The sequence below is a fragment of the Sinohyriopsis cumingii genome, chromosome 11, assembly GCF_028554795.1.
Source record: "Sinohyriopsis cumingii isolate HCF-2022 chromosome 11, ASM2855479v2, whole genome shotgun sequence".
Taxonomy (NCBI): domain Eukaryota; kingdom Metazoa; phylum Mollusca; class Bivalvia; order Unionida; family Unionidae; genus Sinohyriopsis; species Sinohyriopsis cumingii.
This window is the reverse complement of record NC_142971.1, coordinates 46,708,866-46,726,365: the sequence shown is the minus strand read 5'-3', so window position 1 is coordinate 46,726,365 and position 17,500 is coordinate 46,708,866. Positions and strand designations below refer to the sequence as shown.

Genomic DNA, 17,500 nt, shown 5'->3' with positions numbered 1-17,500 from the left:
TATATGTGAGAGAGAGAGAGAGAGAGATGGGGGGATTCGGAATGGTTTAAACAGACTCTAAATTACACTGATAAAATGTACATCAGTCCAATGGTTAACATGATAGATTTCTATCAAGCTGGTTGCCCTATTGTACCCTTGAGCAAGACTACCCTCATTGCCTAACAAAACCAAGCAGTCTTTTGCCAGAACACCATAATGTGAACTTAGGCCATCTAAATCAAATTCCTATGTGAAATTTGCCAATATAAGCCAATACACTTTAATGCAAACTTAGCCAATCTAAACCAAATATCTTAATGGAAACTTAGCCAAACACCTTAATGTGAACTTAGCCCATCTAAACCAATGTACCATAATGTGAACTTAGCCCATCTAAACCAAGAAAAGAATAATGTGATATTGGCTCATATAAACAAAAACACCTTAATGCTATCTTAGCCAATCTAAACCAACCGACTTAATTTATTTTTATAAAGAATACAAAGTGAAAATTTAAATACTTTTCAGCATTATAAATGAAATCACAAATAGTCCATGAAAAGTTATATGACAAGTCCAAAAGGGTAGTGTTCCAAATGAATGCCAGTGGTTTTCTGAATGAAGTCCAATTTTGAATGTGCTGATGTAATAACAATCTTGACGTGTGGCGATGATGTAATTTAGAATGTCCTTGAATGAATTCATAATAGTCCCAAAATAGCGATTTTTGATATTTGGACATTAGTATTGGGGTGTATGGACATTTGTTTTGCTTATCAAAACGTTGGAAATCGCCGACACCATGCGGTATCGGCATAGGCTGCTTACTAGCCACAGGGGGCTCGTATCATTGCTTACAATGAAACTATCAGTCGTACATATAGTATAAAATGTATGACTGTCAGTTCAATTGTGAGCAACGATGCGAGCCCCTGTGCTTACTAGCCTGCCATGCAAACTTGACCGACCTTTCATCGAGATATACCTGCATGAAATCGAGAGAAATACGATTTATTTTCTCAGAAATAATTCCGAGTATAACATCATTTGTCGTTAATGAAGCTGACTGACGAAAGAAAACGACAACCTTGATGAAATTTGACACGGAACTCGCCATTGTATTACTATTCAAATGACTGCACAAATATGGCAACCTACATGTCAGTGACATCGGCGATCAAATAAGCTCTTGCTTCTTTACAGATTGAAACTGAAGGGATGTATTGTCGTAAGCAGAGCTCTCCCCTGTCTCTAATATATATATATATATATATATATATATATATATATATATATATATATATATATATATATATATATATATATATATATATATATATATATATATGTGTGTGTGTGTGTGTGTGTGTGTGTGTGTGTGTGTGCGTGTGTAATCTATCTTTGTAACGACGAAGAGACAACCTATATTAGTCTTAAATTTGTACATACAAATGTCTACGGCCATACCACGTTGAAAACACCGGTCCTCGTCCGATCACCGAAGTTAAGCAACGTCGGGCCCGGTTAGTACTTGGATGGGTGACCGCCTGGGAATACCGGGTGCTGTAGGCATTTTTTAAATTTTTTTTTGGTTCCATCCTCACTGTGAGGATATGCGATCATATATGGCCAATATTTCTTGTTCACAAATCTGGTGCAAATTTTTCAGTTTCCTCTACCTCCAGGATCGAAATGGGCCGCCTCGTATGCCGTCCAGATCCTCCAAATTTCTTCTGATATTCCGGATTCAGCCTATAGCGAATAATTGCAACGTATGCAATCGATGTCTTTCATTTTGGATACTTGTCTGTGGTATTTCTTATTCAATAATTGATAGATATATTTGGAATGTATTATTTTTAATTATTTTAATTTATTTACCTGTTTTTAGCAGGGCACCAGTCTATCAGTGTGAAACTTGGCATCCCTTAGCGAATACTTCGAATATGGGCCATTGACAAAATAAATTGGTGTATAAATCTCTGTTTTGATTACAGTAAGTTTGGATGGATGTTCCCTGCTTCCACTTCCTTGCACTTTCTGTGTTTCCACAACTTTAACGTTTCCGAGCTGCAAGACGATATCCGTTTCAAATCAGATTCGAGTCCGTCTTTAAAGGTAGCTCATAGGCTGATGTCGATTATTTACCTATTGAATTAGTCAGTTGATATAAGATAAATAATAATAATAATAATAATAATAATGCCCAAAAACAACAAAAATGAACTGAATCTTCGTTTAAATGCATTGTTATTTAAGTCCATTTGAAGGTGTAAACCTCCGGTTAAGCAACTAATGTCCGAGTCCGAAAATGCCTGAATTACAAATTTGAATAATGTATGAAGGCAGTTTATCTATATAAGTTTTAATAAGTACACTTTAATTACTAATTTTACACGGCACATAAACGTAAACGTCTGTACATCGGAAACGGTGGAGAGAGAAGCGAATATAAGTCTTAAATTTACACACACTTGTGTCTACGGCCATACCACGTTGAAAGCACCGGTTCTCGTCCGATCACCGAAGTTAAGCAACGTCGGGCCCGGTTAGTACTTGGATGGGTGACCGCCTGGGAATACCGGGTGCTGTAGACTCTAATTTTTTTTTTTTCTTTTATAACTAAAAACAGTTGAAGTTTTTCTTTCTTTCTTTTATTGTAACTAAATTTACTTTATTCAATATAAATAATAAATAGAGCAATTTCTCGACTTTCATTTTCTCTTTTTCCTTAACTTTCTTCAATAATTCGGATCCTAAAAAAATCAAGTATAGGACCTGAATATAGCAAATGTTGCTTTGCACTTCTCTGCTCTTGGTTTCGATCCTTACTACTGGAATATGCGATCATAGATGACCAGTATTTCTTATTAACAAATTCGGTTCAATTTATCCAGTTTCCTCTACTTTTACTACCACAACAAGCTGCCTCCTTTCACGTCGAAATACTTCCTTCAAGTTTCTTCTCATATATTCCTGGTGTAGTCTCTAGCGCAGAGTTGCAAAATATGCGATCAATGTCTTTCATTTTGGGTACTTATTTGTGGTATTTCTTATTCACTAATTGATTGATAAATATGGAATGTATGAATTGTGAGAATTTTTTATATTAATTTATTGATTGATTGATTTCTTTTACAGCAGGGCCTCAGTCTGCCAGTGGGAAAATTGGCATCCTGTAGCGAATACTGTAAATATGGGCCATTGGCTAAATAAATTGGGTTATAAAATTCTGTTTTGATTACAGTAAGTTTAGATAGATATTCCATGCTTCCACTTTCTGTATTTCCACAACGTTAACTTCTACAAGTTGCAAGAAGAGATCCTTTGCAAATCTCATAAGACCCTATTTTTAAAGTTAGCTTATAGGCCGGTGTCGCTTATTTTAACCAAATGATAGGACAGAAAGAGGAATAATAATAATAATAATAACAACAACAATAATGTCCTGAATCTGCATTTTAAGTCAATTTCAACATGGAATTCTCCCCTTATCTGGGTCAGAAAATGGATGAGTGACAAATATGAGTATCTGAGGCCAGTTTTGCTTCTTTTGGATTAGAACTTTGAATCAGTATACACTTTAGTTACTAATATTATACTGCACACAAACATTTGTACATCGGAAACGTTGAAGAGATGTGTGACTAATCAGCCCAAGAGTCTTGAAAACGCATCAAGACAACAAATTATGTTTTACAGTCGAAATGTTGTTCTCACTAGAACTGAAATCATTTAATTTCTACTTAAATGCCCGAAAAATTTACAATTAAAACTACAATAAATGTTTTATACCTAGTCCCGCACAGTGACGTTTATCTGATTCCCTGTACTCACCGAGAGCATTCTGTGTCATATGGATGCATATCAAATGAAGTGAAAAGTAATGGAATACTCGCTTTTTTATTTATCCCTATGCATCGTGGTGCCCACACCATGATGAGACGCTGTTTCAATAAACCTTTTTATATATGTTCTTTACTGTTCTTCCTTTTTCTTCTTGCTTTATCATACTGACACACGAGAGAGAGAGAGAGAGAGAGAGTATGCAACAAAGTTCGCATAACTTTATCAGCTATTAACATTAATTGTACTTCTGTGTAATTTTATTTTTAACGCGTTATCCTATAACGATTGCAAACAAGGGCAAAAACTCTACTGATCTTACTCGATAATTATACCATACTGAATTAATAAGTTTATCTCGTAAAAACGGATCATATATATATCCTGGGTGGCTGAGGGTGTTTTAAGATATGTGTGTGTCTTTTGTGATATATATATATATATATATATAATATATATATATATATATATATATATATATATATATATATATATATATATATATATACGTTTGTGTGTGTACATACATACATACATATGTGTATTATTTACATATAGTCTTGGATAATTTTAATTATTGGGATATGGATTTTAGATATCAACAGATACAAAGGAAACAAACGTTTCAATACATATAATGACATTTTCTTAAATTCTACATTGTATCATATTGACCTACTACTTGCTAGGCAAGCTGACTTTTATAAAATTTGCAAACTCCTTATATATATTTAAACTTACTTTTAGTATTCAACCAGAAAATCAGTACAGTGCAGAAAGATTGAAAATATTATTTCTTTCATATATATATATATATGTGAGAGAGAGAGAGAGAGAGATGGGGGGATTCGGAATGGTTTAAACAGACTCTAAATTACACTGATAAAATGTACATCAGTCCAATGGTTAACATGATAGATTTCTATCAAGCTGGTTGCCCTATTGTACCCTTGAGCAAGACTACCCTCATTGCCTAACAAAACCAAGCAGTCTTTTGCCAGAACACCATAATGTGAACTTAGGCCATCTAAATCAAATTCCTATGTGAAATTTGCCAATATAAGCCAATACACTTTAATGCAAACTTAGCCAATCTAAACCAAATATCTTAATGGAAACTTAGCCAAACACCTTAATGTGAACTTAGCCCATCTAAACCAATGTACCATAATGTGAACTTAGCCCATCTAAACCAAGAAAAGAATAATGTGATATTGGCTCATATAAACAAAAACACCTTAATGCTATCTTAGCCAATCTAAACCAACCGACTTAATTTATTTTTATAAAGAATACAAAGTGAAAATTTAAATACTTTTCAGCATTATAAATGAAATCACAAATAGTCCATGAAAAGTTATATGACAAGTCCAAAAGGGTAGTGTTCCAAATGAATGCCAGTGGTTTTCTGAATGAAGTCCAATTTTGAATGTGCTGATGTAATAACAATCTTGACGTGTGGCGATGATGTAATTTAGAATGTCCTTGAATGAATTCATAATAGTCCCAAAATAGCGATTTTTGATATTTGGACATTAGTATTGGGGTGTATGGACATTTGTTTTGCTTATCAAAACGTTGGAAATCGCCGACACCATGCGGTATCGGCATAGGCTGCTTACTAGCCACAGGGGGCTCGTATCATTGCTTACAATGAAACTATCAGTCGTACATATAGTATAAAATGTATGACTGTCAGTTCAATTGTGAGCAACGATGCGAGCCCCTGTGCTTACTAGCCTGCCATGCAAACTTGACCGACCTTTCATCGAGATATACCTGCATGAAATCGAGAGAAATACGATTTATTTTCTCAGAAATAATTCCGAGTATAACATCATTTGTCGTTAATGAAGCTGACTGACGAAAGAAAACGACAACCTTGATGAAATTTGACACGGAACTCGCCATTGTATTACTATTCAAATGACTGCACAAATATGGCAACCTACATGTCAGTGACATCGGCGATCAAATAAGCTCTTGCTTCTTTACAGATTGAAACTGAAGGGATGTATTGTCGTAAGCAGAGCTCTCCCCTGTCTCTAATATATATATATATATATATATATATATATATATATATATATATATATATATATATATATATATATATATATATATATATATATATATGTGTGTGTGTGTGTGTGTGTGTGTGTGTGTGTGTGTGTGTGTGCGTGTGTAATATATCTTTGTAACGACGAAGAGACAACCTATATTAGTCTTAAATTTGTACATACAAATGTCTACGGCCATACCACGTTGAAAACACCGGTCCTCGTCCGATCACCGAAGTTAAGCAACGTCGGGCCCGGTTAGTACTTGGATGGGTGACCGCCTGGGAATACCGGGTGCTGTAGGCATTTTTTAAATTTTTTTTTGGTTCCATCCTCACTGTGAGGATATGCGATCATATATGGCCAATATTTCTTGTTCACAAATCTGGTGCAAATTTTTCAGTTTCCTCTACCTCCAGGATCGAAATGGGCCGCCTCGTATGCCGTCCAGATCCTCCAAATTTCTTCTGATATTCCGGATTCAGCCTATAGCGAATAATTGCAACGTATGCAATCGATGTCTTTCATTTTGGATACTTGTCTGTGGTATTTCTTATTCAATAATTGATAGATATATTTGGAATGTATTATTTTTAATTATTTTAATTTATTTACCTGTTTTTAGCAGGGCACCAGTCTATCAGTGTGAAACTTGGCATCCCTTAGCGAATACTTCGAATATGGGCCATTGACAAAATAAATTGGTGTATAAATCTCTGTTTTGATTACAGTAAGTTTGGATGGATGTTCCCTGCTTCCACTTCCTTGCACTTTCTGTGTTTCCACAACTTTAACGTTTCCGAGCTGCAAGACGATATCCGTTTCAAATCAGATTCGAGTCCGTCTTTAAAGGTAGCTCATAGGCTGATGTCGATTATTTACCTATTGAATTAGTCAGTTGATATAAGATAAATAATAATAATAATAATAATAATAATGCCCAAAAACAACAAAAATGAACTGAATCTTCGTTTAAATGCATTGTTATTTAAGTCCATTTGAAGGTGTAAACCTCCGGTTAAGCAACTAATGTCCGAGTCCGAAAATGCCTGAATTACAAATTTGAATAATGTATGAAGGCAGTTTATCTATATAAGTTTTAATAAGTACACTTTAATTACTAATTTTACACGGCACATAAACGTAAACGTCTGTACATCGGAAACGGTGAAGAGAGAAGCGAATATAAGTCTTAAATTTACACACACTTGTGTCTACGGCCATACCACGTTGAAAGCACCGGTTCTCGTCCGATCACCGAAGTTAAGCAACGTCGGGCCCGGTTAGTACTTGGATGGGTGACCGCCTGGGAATACCGGGTGCTGTAGACTCTAATTTTTTTTTTTTCTTTTATAACTAAAAACAGTTGAAGTTTTTCTTTCTTTCTTTTATTGTAACTAAATTTACTTTATTCAATATAAATAATAAATAGAGCAATTTCTCGACTTTCATTTTCTCTTTTTCCTTAACTTTCTTCAATAATTCGGATCCTAAAAAAATCAAGTATAGGACCTGAATATAGCAAATGTTGCTTTGCACTTCTCTGCTCTTGGTTTCGATCCTTACTACTGGAATATGCGATCATAGATGACCAGTATTTCTTATTAACAAATTCGGTTCAATTTATCCAGTTTCCTCTACTTTTACTACCACAACAAGCTGCCTCCTTTCACGTCGAAATACTTCCTTCAAGTTTCTTCTCATATATTCCTGGTGTAGTCTCTAGCGCAGAGTTGCAAAATATGCGATCAATGTCTTTCATTTTGGGTACTTATTTGTGGTATTTCTTATTCACTAATTGATTGATAAATATGGAATGTATGAATTGTGAGAATTTTTTATATTAATTTATTGATTGATTGATTTCTTTTACAGCAGGGCCTCAGTCTGCCAGTGGGAAAATTGGCATCCTGTAGCGAATACTGTAAATATGGGCCATTGGCTAAATAAATTGGGTTATAAAATTCTGTTTTGATTACAGTAAGTTTAGATAGATATTCCATGCTTCCACTTTCTGTATTTCCACAACGTTAACTTCTACAAGTTGCAAGAAGAGATCCTTTGCAAATCTCATAAGACCCTATTTTTAAAGTTAGCTTATAGGCCGGTGTCGCTTATTTTAACCAAATGATAGGACAGAAAGAGGAATAATAATAATAATAATAACAACAACAATAATGTCCTGAATCTGCATTTTAAGTCAATTTCAACATGGAATTCTCCCCTTATCTGGGTCAGAAAATGGATGAGTGACAAATATGAGTATCTGAGGCCAGTTTTGCTTCTTTTGGATTAGAACTTTGAATCAGTATACACTTTAGTTACTAATATTATACTGCACACAAACATTTGTACATCGGAAACGTTGAAGAGATGTGTGACTAATCAGCCCAAGAGTCTTGAAAACGCATCAAGACAACAAATTATGTTTTACAGTCGAAATGTTGTTCTCACTAGAACTGAAATCATTTAATTTCTACTTAAATGCCCGAAAAATTTACAATTAAAACTACAATAAATGTTTTATACCTAGTCCCGCACAGTGACGTTTATCTGATTCCCTGTACTCACCGAGAGCATTCTGTGTCATATGGATGCATATCAAATGAAGTGAAAAGTAATGGAATACTCGCTTTTTTATTTATCCCTATGCATCGTGGTGCCCACACCATGATGAGACGCTGTTTCAATAAACCTTTTTATATATGTTCTTTACTGTTCTTCCTTTTTCTTCTTGCTTTATCATACTGACACACGAGAGAGAGAGAGAGAGAGAGAGAGAGAGAGTATGCAACAAAGTTCGCATAACTTTATCAGCTATTAACATTAATTGTACTTCTGTGTAATTTTATTTTTAACGCGTTATCCTATAACGATTGCAAACAAGGGCAAAAACTCTACTGATCTTACTCGATAATTATACCATACTGAATTAATAAGTTTATCTCGTAAAAACGGATCATATATATATCCTGGGTGGCTGAGGGTGTTTTAAGATATGTGTGTGTCTTTTGTGATATATATATATATATATATATATATATATATATATATATATATATATATATATATATATATATATATACGTTTGTGTGTGTACATACATACATACATATGTGTATTATTTACATATAGTCTTGGATAATTTTAATTATTGGGATATGGATTTTAGATATCAACAGATACAAAGGAAACAAACGTTTCAATACATATAATGACATTTTCTTAAATTCTACATTGTATCATATTGACCTACTACTTGCTAGGCAAGCTGACTTTTATAAAATTTGCAAACTCCTTATATATATTTAAACTTACTTTTAGTATTCAACCAGAAAATCAGTACAGTGCAGAAAGATTGAAAATATTATTTCTTTCATATATATATATATATATATATATATATATATATATATATATATATATATATATATATATATATATATATATATATGTGAGAGAGAGAGAGAGAGAGATGGGGGGATTCGGAATGGTTTAAACAGACTCTAAATTACACTGATAAAATGTACATCAGTCCAATGGTTAACATGATAGATTTCTATCAAGCTGGTTGCCCTATTGTACCCTTGAGCAAGACTACCCTCATTGCCTAACAAAACCAAGCAGTCTTTTGCCAGAACACCATAATGTGAACTTAGGCCATCTAAATCAAATTCCTATGTGAAATTTGCCAATATAAGCCAATACACTTTAATGCAAACTTAGCCAATCTAAACCAAATATCTTAATGGAAACTTAGCCAAACACCTTAATGTGAACTTAGCCCATCTAAACCAATGTACCATAATGTGAACTTAGCCCATCTAAACCAAGAAAAGAATAATGTGATATTGGCTCATATAAACAAAAACACCTTAATGCTATCTTAGCCAATCTAAACCAACCGACTTAATTTATTTTTATAAAGAATACAAAGTGAAAATTTAAATACTTTTCAGCATTATAAATGAAATCACAAATAGTCCATGAAAAGTTATATGACAAGTCCAAAAGGGTAGTGTTCCAAATGAATGCCAGTGGTTTTCTGAATGAAGTCCAATTTTGAATGTGCTGATGTAATAACAATCTTGACGTGTGGCGATGATGTAATTTAGAATGTCCTTGAATGAATTCATAATAGTCCCAAAATAGCGATTTTTGATATTTGGACATTAGTATTGGGGTGTATGGACATTTGTTTTGCTTATCAAAACGTTGGAAATCGCCGACACCATGCGGTATCGGCATAGGCTGCTTACTAGCCACAGGGGGCTCGTATCATTGCTTACAATGAAACTATCAGTCGTACATATAGTATAAAATGTATGACTGTCAGTTCAATTGTGAGCAACGATGCGAGCCCCTGTGCTTACTAGCCTGCCATGCAAACTTGACCGACCTTTCATCGAGATATACCTGCATGAAATCGAGAGAAATACGATTTATTTTCTCAGAAATAATTCCGAGTATAACATCATTTGTCGTTAATGAAGCTGACTGACGAAAGAAAACGACAACCTTGATGAAATTTGACACGGAACTCGCCATTGTATTACTATTCAAATGACTGCACAAATATGGCAACCTACATGTCAGTGACATCGGCGATCAAATAAGCTCTTGCTTCTTTACAGATTGAAACTGAAGGGATGTATTGTCGTAAGCAGAGCTCTCCCCTGTCTCTAATATATATATATATATATATATATATTATATATATATATATATATATATATATATATATATATATATATATATATATATATATATATATATATATATATGTGTGTGTGTGTGTGTGTGTGCGTGTGTAATATATCTTTGTAACGACGAAGAGACAACCTATATTAGTCTTAAATTTGTACATACAAATGTCTACGGCCATACCACGTTGAAAACACCGGTCCTCGTCCGATCACCGAAGTTAAGCAACGTCGGGCCCGGTTAGTACTTGGATGGGTGACCGCCTGGGAATACCGGGTGCTGTAGGCATTTTTTAAATTTTTTTTTGGTTCCATCCTCACTGTGAGGATATGCGATCATATATGGCCAATATTTCTTGTTCACAAATCTGGTGCAAATTTTTCAGTTTCCTCTACCTCCAGGATCGAAATGGGCCGCCTCGTATGCCGTCCAGATCCTCCAAATTTCTTCTGATATTCCGGATTCAGCCTATAGCGAATAATTGCAACGTATGCAATCGATGTCTTTCATTTTGGATACTTGTCTGTGGTATTTCTTATTCAATAATTGATAGATATATTTGGAATGTATTATTTTTAATTATTTTAATTTATTTACCTGTTTTTAGCAGGGCACCAGTCTATCAGTGTGAAACTTGGCATCCCTTAGCGAATACTTCGAATATGGGCCATTGACAAAATAAATTGGTGTATAAATCTCTGTTTTGATTACAGTAAGTTTGGATGGATGTTCCCTGCTTCCACTTCCTTGCACTTTCTGTGTTTCCACAACTTTAACGTTTCCGAGCTGCAAGACGATATCCGTTTCAAATCAGATTCGAGTCCGTCTTTAAAGGTAGCTCATAGGCTGATGTCGATTATTTACCTATTGAATTAGTCAGTTGATATAAGATAAATAATAATAATAATAATAATAATAATGCCCAAAAACAACAAAAATGAACTGAATCTTCGTTTAAATGCATTGTTATTTAAGTCCATTTGAAGGTGTAAACCTCCGGTTAAGCAACTAATGTCCGAGTCCGAAAATGCCTGAATTACAAATTTGAATAATGTATGAAGGCAGTTTATCTATATAAGTTTTAATAAGTACACTTTAATTACTAATTTTACACGGCACATAAACGTAAACGTCTGTACATCGGAAACGGTGAAGAGAGAAGCGAATATAAGTCTTAAATTTACACACACTTGTGTCTACGGCCATACCACGTTGAAAGCACCGGTTCTCGTCCGATCACCGAAGTTAAGCAACGTCGGGCCCGGTTAGTACTTGGATGGGTGACCGCCTGGGAATACCGGGTGCTGTAGACTCTAATTTTTTTTTTTTCTTTTATAACTAAAAACAGTTGAAGTTTTTCTTTCTTTCTTTTATTGTAACTAAATTTACTTTATTCAATATAAATAATAAATAGAGCAATTTCTCGACTTTCATTTTCTCTTTTTCCTTAACTTTCTTCAATAATTCGGATCCTAAAAAAATCAAGTATAGGACCTGAATATAGCAAATGTTGCTTTGCACTTCTCTGCTCTTGGTTTCGATCCTTACTACTGGAATATGCGATCATAGATGACCAGTATTTCTTATTAACAAATTCGGTTCAATTTATCCAGTTTCCTCTACTTTTACTACCACAACAAGCTGCCTCCTTTCACGTCGAAATACTTCCTTCAAGTTTCTTCTCATATATTCCTAGTGTAGTCTCTAGCGCAGAGTTGCAAAATATGCGATCAATGTCTTTCATTTTGGGTACTTATTTGTGGTATTTCTTATTCACTAATTGATTGATAAATATGGAATGTATGAATTGTGAGAATTTTTTATATTAATTTATTGATTGATTGATTTCTTTTACAGCAGGGCCTCAGTCTGCCAGTGGGAAAATTGGCATCCTGTAGCGAATACTGTAAATATGGGCCATTGGCTAAATAAATTGGGTTATAAAATTCTGTTTTGATTACAGTAAGTTTAGATAGATATTCCATGCTTCCACTTTCTGTATTTCCACAACGTTAACTTCTACAAGTTGCAAGAAGAGATCCTTTGCAAATCTCATAAGACCCTATTTTTAAAGTTAGCTTATAGGCCGGTGTCGCTTATTTTAACCAAATGATAGGACAGAAAGAGGAATAATAATAATAATAATAACAACAACAATAATGTCCTGAATCTGCATTTTAAGTCAATTTCAACATGGAATTCTCCCCTTATCTGGGTCAGAAAATGGATGAGTGACAAATATGAGTATCTGAGGCCAGTTTTGCTTCTTTTGGATTAGAACTTTGAATCAGTATACACTTTAGTTACTAATATTATACTGCACACAAACATTTGTACATCGGAAACGTTGAAGAGATGTGTGACTAATCAGCCCAAGAGTCTTGAAAACGCATCAAGACAACAAATTATGTTTTACAGTCGAAATGTTGTTCTCACTAGAACTGAAATCATTTAATTTCTACTTAAATGCCCGAAAAATTTACAATTAAAACTACAATAAATGTTTTATACCTAGTCCCGCACAGTGACGTTTATCTGATTCCCTGTACTCACCGAGAGCATTCTGTGTCATATGGATGCATATCAAATGAAGTGAAAAGTAATGGAATACTCGCTTTTTTATTTATCCCTATGCATCGTGGTGCCCACACCATGATGAGACGCTGTTTCAATAAACCTTTTTATATATGTTCTTTACTGTTCTTCCTTTTTCTTCTTGCTTTATCATACTGACACACGAGAGAGAGAGAGAGAGAGAGAGTATGCAACAAAGTTCGCATAACTTTATCAGCTATTAACATTAATTGTACTTCTGTGTAATTTTATTTTTAACGCGTTATCCTATAACGATTGCAAACAAGGGCAAAAACTCTACTGATCTTACTCGATAATTATACCATACTGAATTAATAAGTTTATCTCGTAAAAACGGATCATATATATATCCTGGGTGGCTGAGGGTGTTTTAAGATATGTGTGTGTCTTTTGTGATATATATATATATATATATATATATATATATATATATATATATATATATATATACGTTTGTGTGTGTACATACATACATACATATGTGTATTATTTACATATAGTCTTGGATAATTTTAATTATTGGGATATGGATTTTAGATATCAACAGATACAAAGGAAACAAACGTTTCAATACATATAATGACATTTTCTTAAATTCTACATTGTATCATATTGACCTACTACTTGCTAGGCAAGCTGACTTTTATAAAATTTGCAAACTCCTTATATATATTTAAACTTACTTTTAGTATTCAACCAGAAAATCAGTACAGTGCAGAAAGATTGAAAATATTATTTCTTTCATATATATATATATATATATATATATATATATATATATATATATATATATATATATATATATATATATATATATATATATATATATATATATATATATATATGTGAGAGAGAGAGAGAGAGAGATGGGGGGATTCGGAATGGTTTAAACAGACTCTAAATTACACTGATAAAATGTACATCAGTCCAATGGTTAACATGATAGATTTCTATCAAGCTGGTTGCCCTATTGTACCCTTGAGCAAGACTACCCTCATTGCCTAACAAAACCAAGCAGTCTTTTGCCAGAACACCATAATGTGAACTTAGGCCATCTAAATCAAATTCCTATGTGAAATTTGCCAATATAAGCCAATACACTTTAATGCAAACTTAGCCAATCTAAACCAAATATCTTAATGGAAACTTAGCCAAACACCTTAATGTGAACTTAGCCCATCTAAACCAATGTACCATAATGTGAACTTAGCCCATCTAAACCAAGAAAAGAATAATGTGATATTGGCTCATATAAACAAAAACACCTTAATGCTATCTTAGCCAATCTAAACCAACCGACTTAATTTATTTTTATAAAGAATACAAAGTGAAAATTTAAATACTTTTCAGCATTATAAATGAAATCACAAATAGTCCATGAAAAGTTATATGACAAGTCCAAAAGGGTAGTGTTCCAAATGAATGCCAGTGGTTTTCTGAATGAAGTCCAATTTTGAATGTGCTGATGTAATAACAATCTTGACGTGTGGCGATGATGTAATTTAGAATGTCCTTGAATGAATTCATAATAGTCCCAAAATAGCGATTTTTGATATTTGGACATTAGTATTGGGGTGTATGGACATTTGTTTTGCTTATCAAAACGTTGGAAATCGCCGACACCATGCGGTATCGGCATAGGCTGCTTACTAGCCACAGGGGGCTCGTATCATTGCTTACAATGAAACTATCAGTCGTACATATAGTATAAAATGTATGACTGTCAGTTCAATTGTGAGCAACGATGCGAGCCCCTGTGCTTACTAGCCTGCCATGCAAACTTGACCGACCTTTCATCGAGATATACCTGCATGAAATCGAGAGAAATACGATTTATTTTCTCAGAAATAATTCCGAGTATAACATCATTTGTCGTTAATGAAGCTGACTGACGAAAGAAAACGACAACCTTGATGAAATTTGACACGGAACTCGCCATTGTATTACTATTCAAATGACTGCACAAATATGGCAACCTACATGTCAGTGACATCGGCGATCAAATAAGCTCTTGCTTCTTTACAGATTGAAACTGAAGGGATGTATTGTCGTAAGCAGAGCTCTCCCCTGTCTCTAATATATATATATATATATATATATATATATATATATATATATATATATATATATATATATATATATATATATATATATATATATATATATATATATATATATATATATATATATGTGTGTGTGTGTGTGTGTGTGTGTGTGTGTGTGCGTGTGTAATATATCTTTGTAACGACGAAGAGACAACCTATATTAGTCTTAAATTTGTACATACAAATGTCTACGGCCATACCACGTTGAAAACACCGGTCCTCGTCCGATCACCGAAGTTAAGCAACGTCGGGCCCGGTTAGTACTTGGATGGGTGACCGCCTGGGAATACCGGGTGCTGTAGGCATTTTTTAAATTTTTTTTTGGTTCCATCCTCACTGTGAGGATATGCGATCATATATGGCCAATATTTCTTGTTCACAAATCTGGTGCAAATTTTTCAGTTTCCTCTACCTCCAGGATCGAAATGGGCCGCCTCATATGCCGTCCAGATCCTCCAAATTTCTTCTGATATTCCGGATTCAGCCTATAGCGAATAATTGCAACGTATGCAATCGATGTCTTTCATTTTGGATACTTGTCTGTGGTATTTCTTATTCAATAATTGATAGATATATTTGGAATGTATTATTTTTAATTATTTTAATTTATTTACCTGTTTTTAGCAGGGCACCAGTCTATCAGTGTGAAACTTGGCATCCCTTAGCGAATACTTCGAATATGGGCCATTGACAAAATAAATTGGTGTATAAATCTCTGTTTTGATTACAGTAAGTTTGGATGGATGTTCCCTGCTTCCACTTCCTTGCACTTTCTGTGTTTCCACAACTTTAACGTTTCCGAGCTGCAAGACGATATCCGTTTCAAATCAGATTCGAGTCCGTCTTTAAAGGTAGCTCATAGGCTGATGTCGATTATTTACCTATTGAATTAGTCAGTTGATATAAGATAAATAATAATAATAATAATAATAATAATGCCCAAAAACAACAAAAATGAACTGAATCTTCGTTTAAATGCATTGTTATTTAAGTCCATTTGAAGGTGTAAACCTCCGGTTAAGCAACTAATGTCCGAGTCCGAAAATGCCTGAATTACAAATTTGAATAATGTATGAAGGCAGTTTATCTATATAAGTTTTAATAAGTACACTTTAATTACTAATTTTACACGGCACATAAACGTAAACGTCTGTACATCGGAAACGGTGAAGAGAGAAGCGAATATAAGTCTTAAATTTACACACACTTGTGTCTACGGCCATACCACGTTGAAAGCACCGGTTCTCGTCCGATCACCGAAGTTAAGCAACGTCGGGCCCGGTTAGTACTTGGATGGGTGACCGCCTGGGAATACCGGGTGCTGTAGACTCTAATTTTTTTTTTTTCTTTTATAACTAAAAACAGTTGAAGTTTTTCTTTCTTTCTTTTATTGTAACTAAATTTACTTTATTCAATATAAATAATAAATAGAGCAATTTCTCGACTTTCATTTTCTCTTTTTCCTTAACTTTCTTCAATAATTCGGATCCTAAAAAAATCAAGTATAGGACCTGAATATAGCAAATGTTGCTTTGCACTTCTCTGCTCTTGGTTTCGATCCTTACTACTGGAATATGCGATCATAGATGACCAGTATTTCTTATTAACAAATTCGGTTCAATTTATCCAGTTTCCTCTACTTTTACTACCACAACAAGCTGCCTCCTTTCACGTCGAAATACTTCCTTCAAGTTTCTTCTCATATATTCCTGGTGTAGTCTCTAGCGCAGAGTTGCAAAATATGCGATCAATGTCTTTCATTTTGGGTACTTATTTGTGGTATTTCTTATTCACTAATTGATTGATAAATATGGAATGTATGAATTGTGAGAATTTTTTATATTAATTTATTGATTGATTGATTTCTTTTACAGCAGGGCCTCAGTCTGCCAGTGGGAAAATTGGCATCCTGTAGCGAATACTGTAAATATGGGCCATTGGCTAAATAAATTGGGTTATAAAATTCTGTTTTGATTACAGTAAGTTTAGATAGATATTCCATGCTTCCACTTTCTGTATTTCCACAACGTTAACTTCTACAAGTTGCAAGAAGAGATCCTTTGCAAATCTCATAAGACCCTATTTTTAAAGTTAGCTTATAGGCCGGTGTCGCTTATTTTAACCAAATGATAGGACAGAAAGAGGAATAATAATAATAATAATAACAACAACAATAATGTCCTGAATCTGCATTTTAAGTCAATTTCA

The 17,500-nt window shown here is 33.9% G+C and overlaps 8 non-coding genes across 8 annotated transcripts; all 8 read left to right on the top strand.

The window, feature by feature from the left end:
* Positions 1 to 1,435: 1,435 nt before the first annotated feature.
* On the top strand, positions 1,436 to 1,554 carry LOC149788159 (5S ribosomal RNA). The gene has a single exon (XR_016424776.1). It is a non-coding gene; the product is annotated as a 5S ribosomal RNA (ribosomal RNA).
* Positions 1,555 to 2,460: 906 nt separating this feature from the next.
* LOC149788158 (5S ribosomal RNA) lies at positions 2,461 to 2,579 on the top strand. Its single transcript, XR_016424484.1, has one exon. It is a non-coding gene; the product is annotated as a 5S ribosomal RNA (ribosomal RNA).
* A 3,496-nt stretch (positions 2,580 to 6,075) lies between these two features.
* On the top strand, positions 6,076 to 6,194 carry LOC149788157 (5S ribosomal RNA). The gene has a single exon (XR_016424775.1). It is a non-coding gene; the product is annotated as a 5S ribosomal RNA (ribosomal RNA).
* A 906-nt stretch (positions 6,195 to 7,100) lies between these two features.
* LOC149788156 (5S ribosomal RNA) lies at positions 7,101 to 7,219 on the top strand. The gene has a single exon (XR_016424483.1). It is a non-coding gene; the product is annotated as a 5S ribosomal RNA (ribosomal RNA).
* A 3,542-nt stretch (positions 7,220 to 10,761) lies between these two features.
* Positions 10,762 to 10,880, top strand: LOC149788155 (5S ribosomal RNA). Its single transcript, XR_016424774.1, has one exon. It is a non-coding gene; the product is annotated as a 5S ribosomal RNA (ribosomal RNA).
* Positions 10,881 to 11,786: 906 nt separating this feature from the next.
* Positions 11,787 to 11,905, top strand: LOC149788154 (5S ribosomal RNA). Its single transcript, XR_016424822.1, has one exon. It is a non-coding gene; the product is annotated as a 5S ribosomal RNA (ribosomal RNA).
* Positions 11,906 to 15,478: 3,573 nt separating this feature from the next.
* Positions 15,479 to 15,597, top strand: LOC149788153 (5S ribosomal RNA). The gene has a single exon (XR_016424773.1). It is a non-coding gene; the product is annotated as a 5S ribosomal RNA (ribosomal RNA).
* Positions 15,598 to 16,503: 906 nt separating this feature from the next.
* LOC149788152 (5S ribosomal RNA) lies at positions 16,504 to 16,622 on the top strand. The gene has a single exon (XR_016424821.1). It is a non-coding gene; the product is annotated as a 5S ribosomal RNA (ribosomal RNA).
* Positions 16,623 to 17,500: the final 878 nt, after the last annotated feature.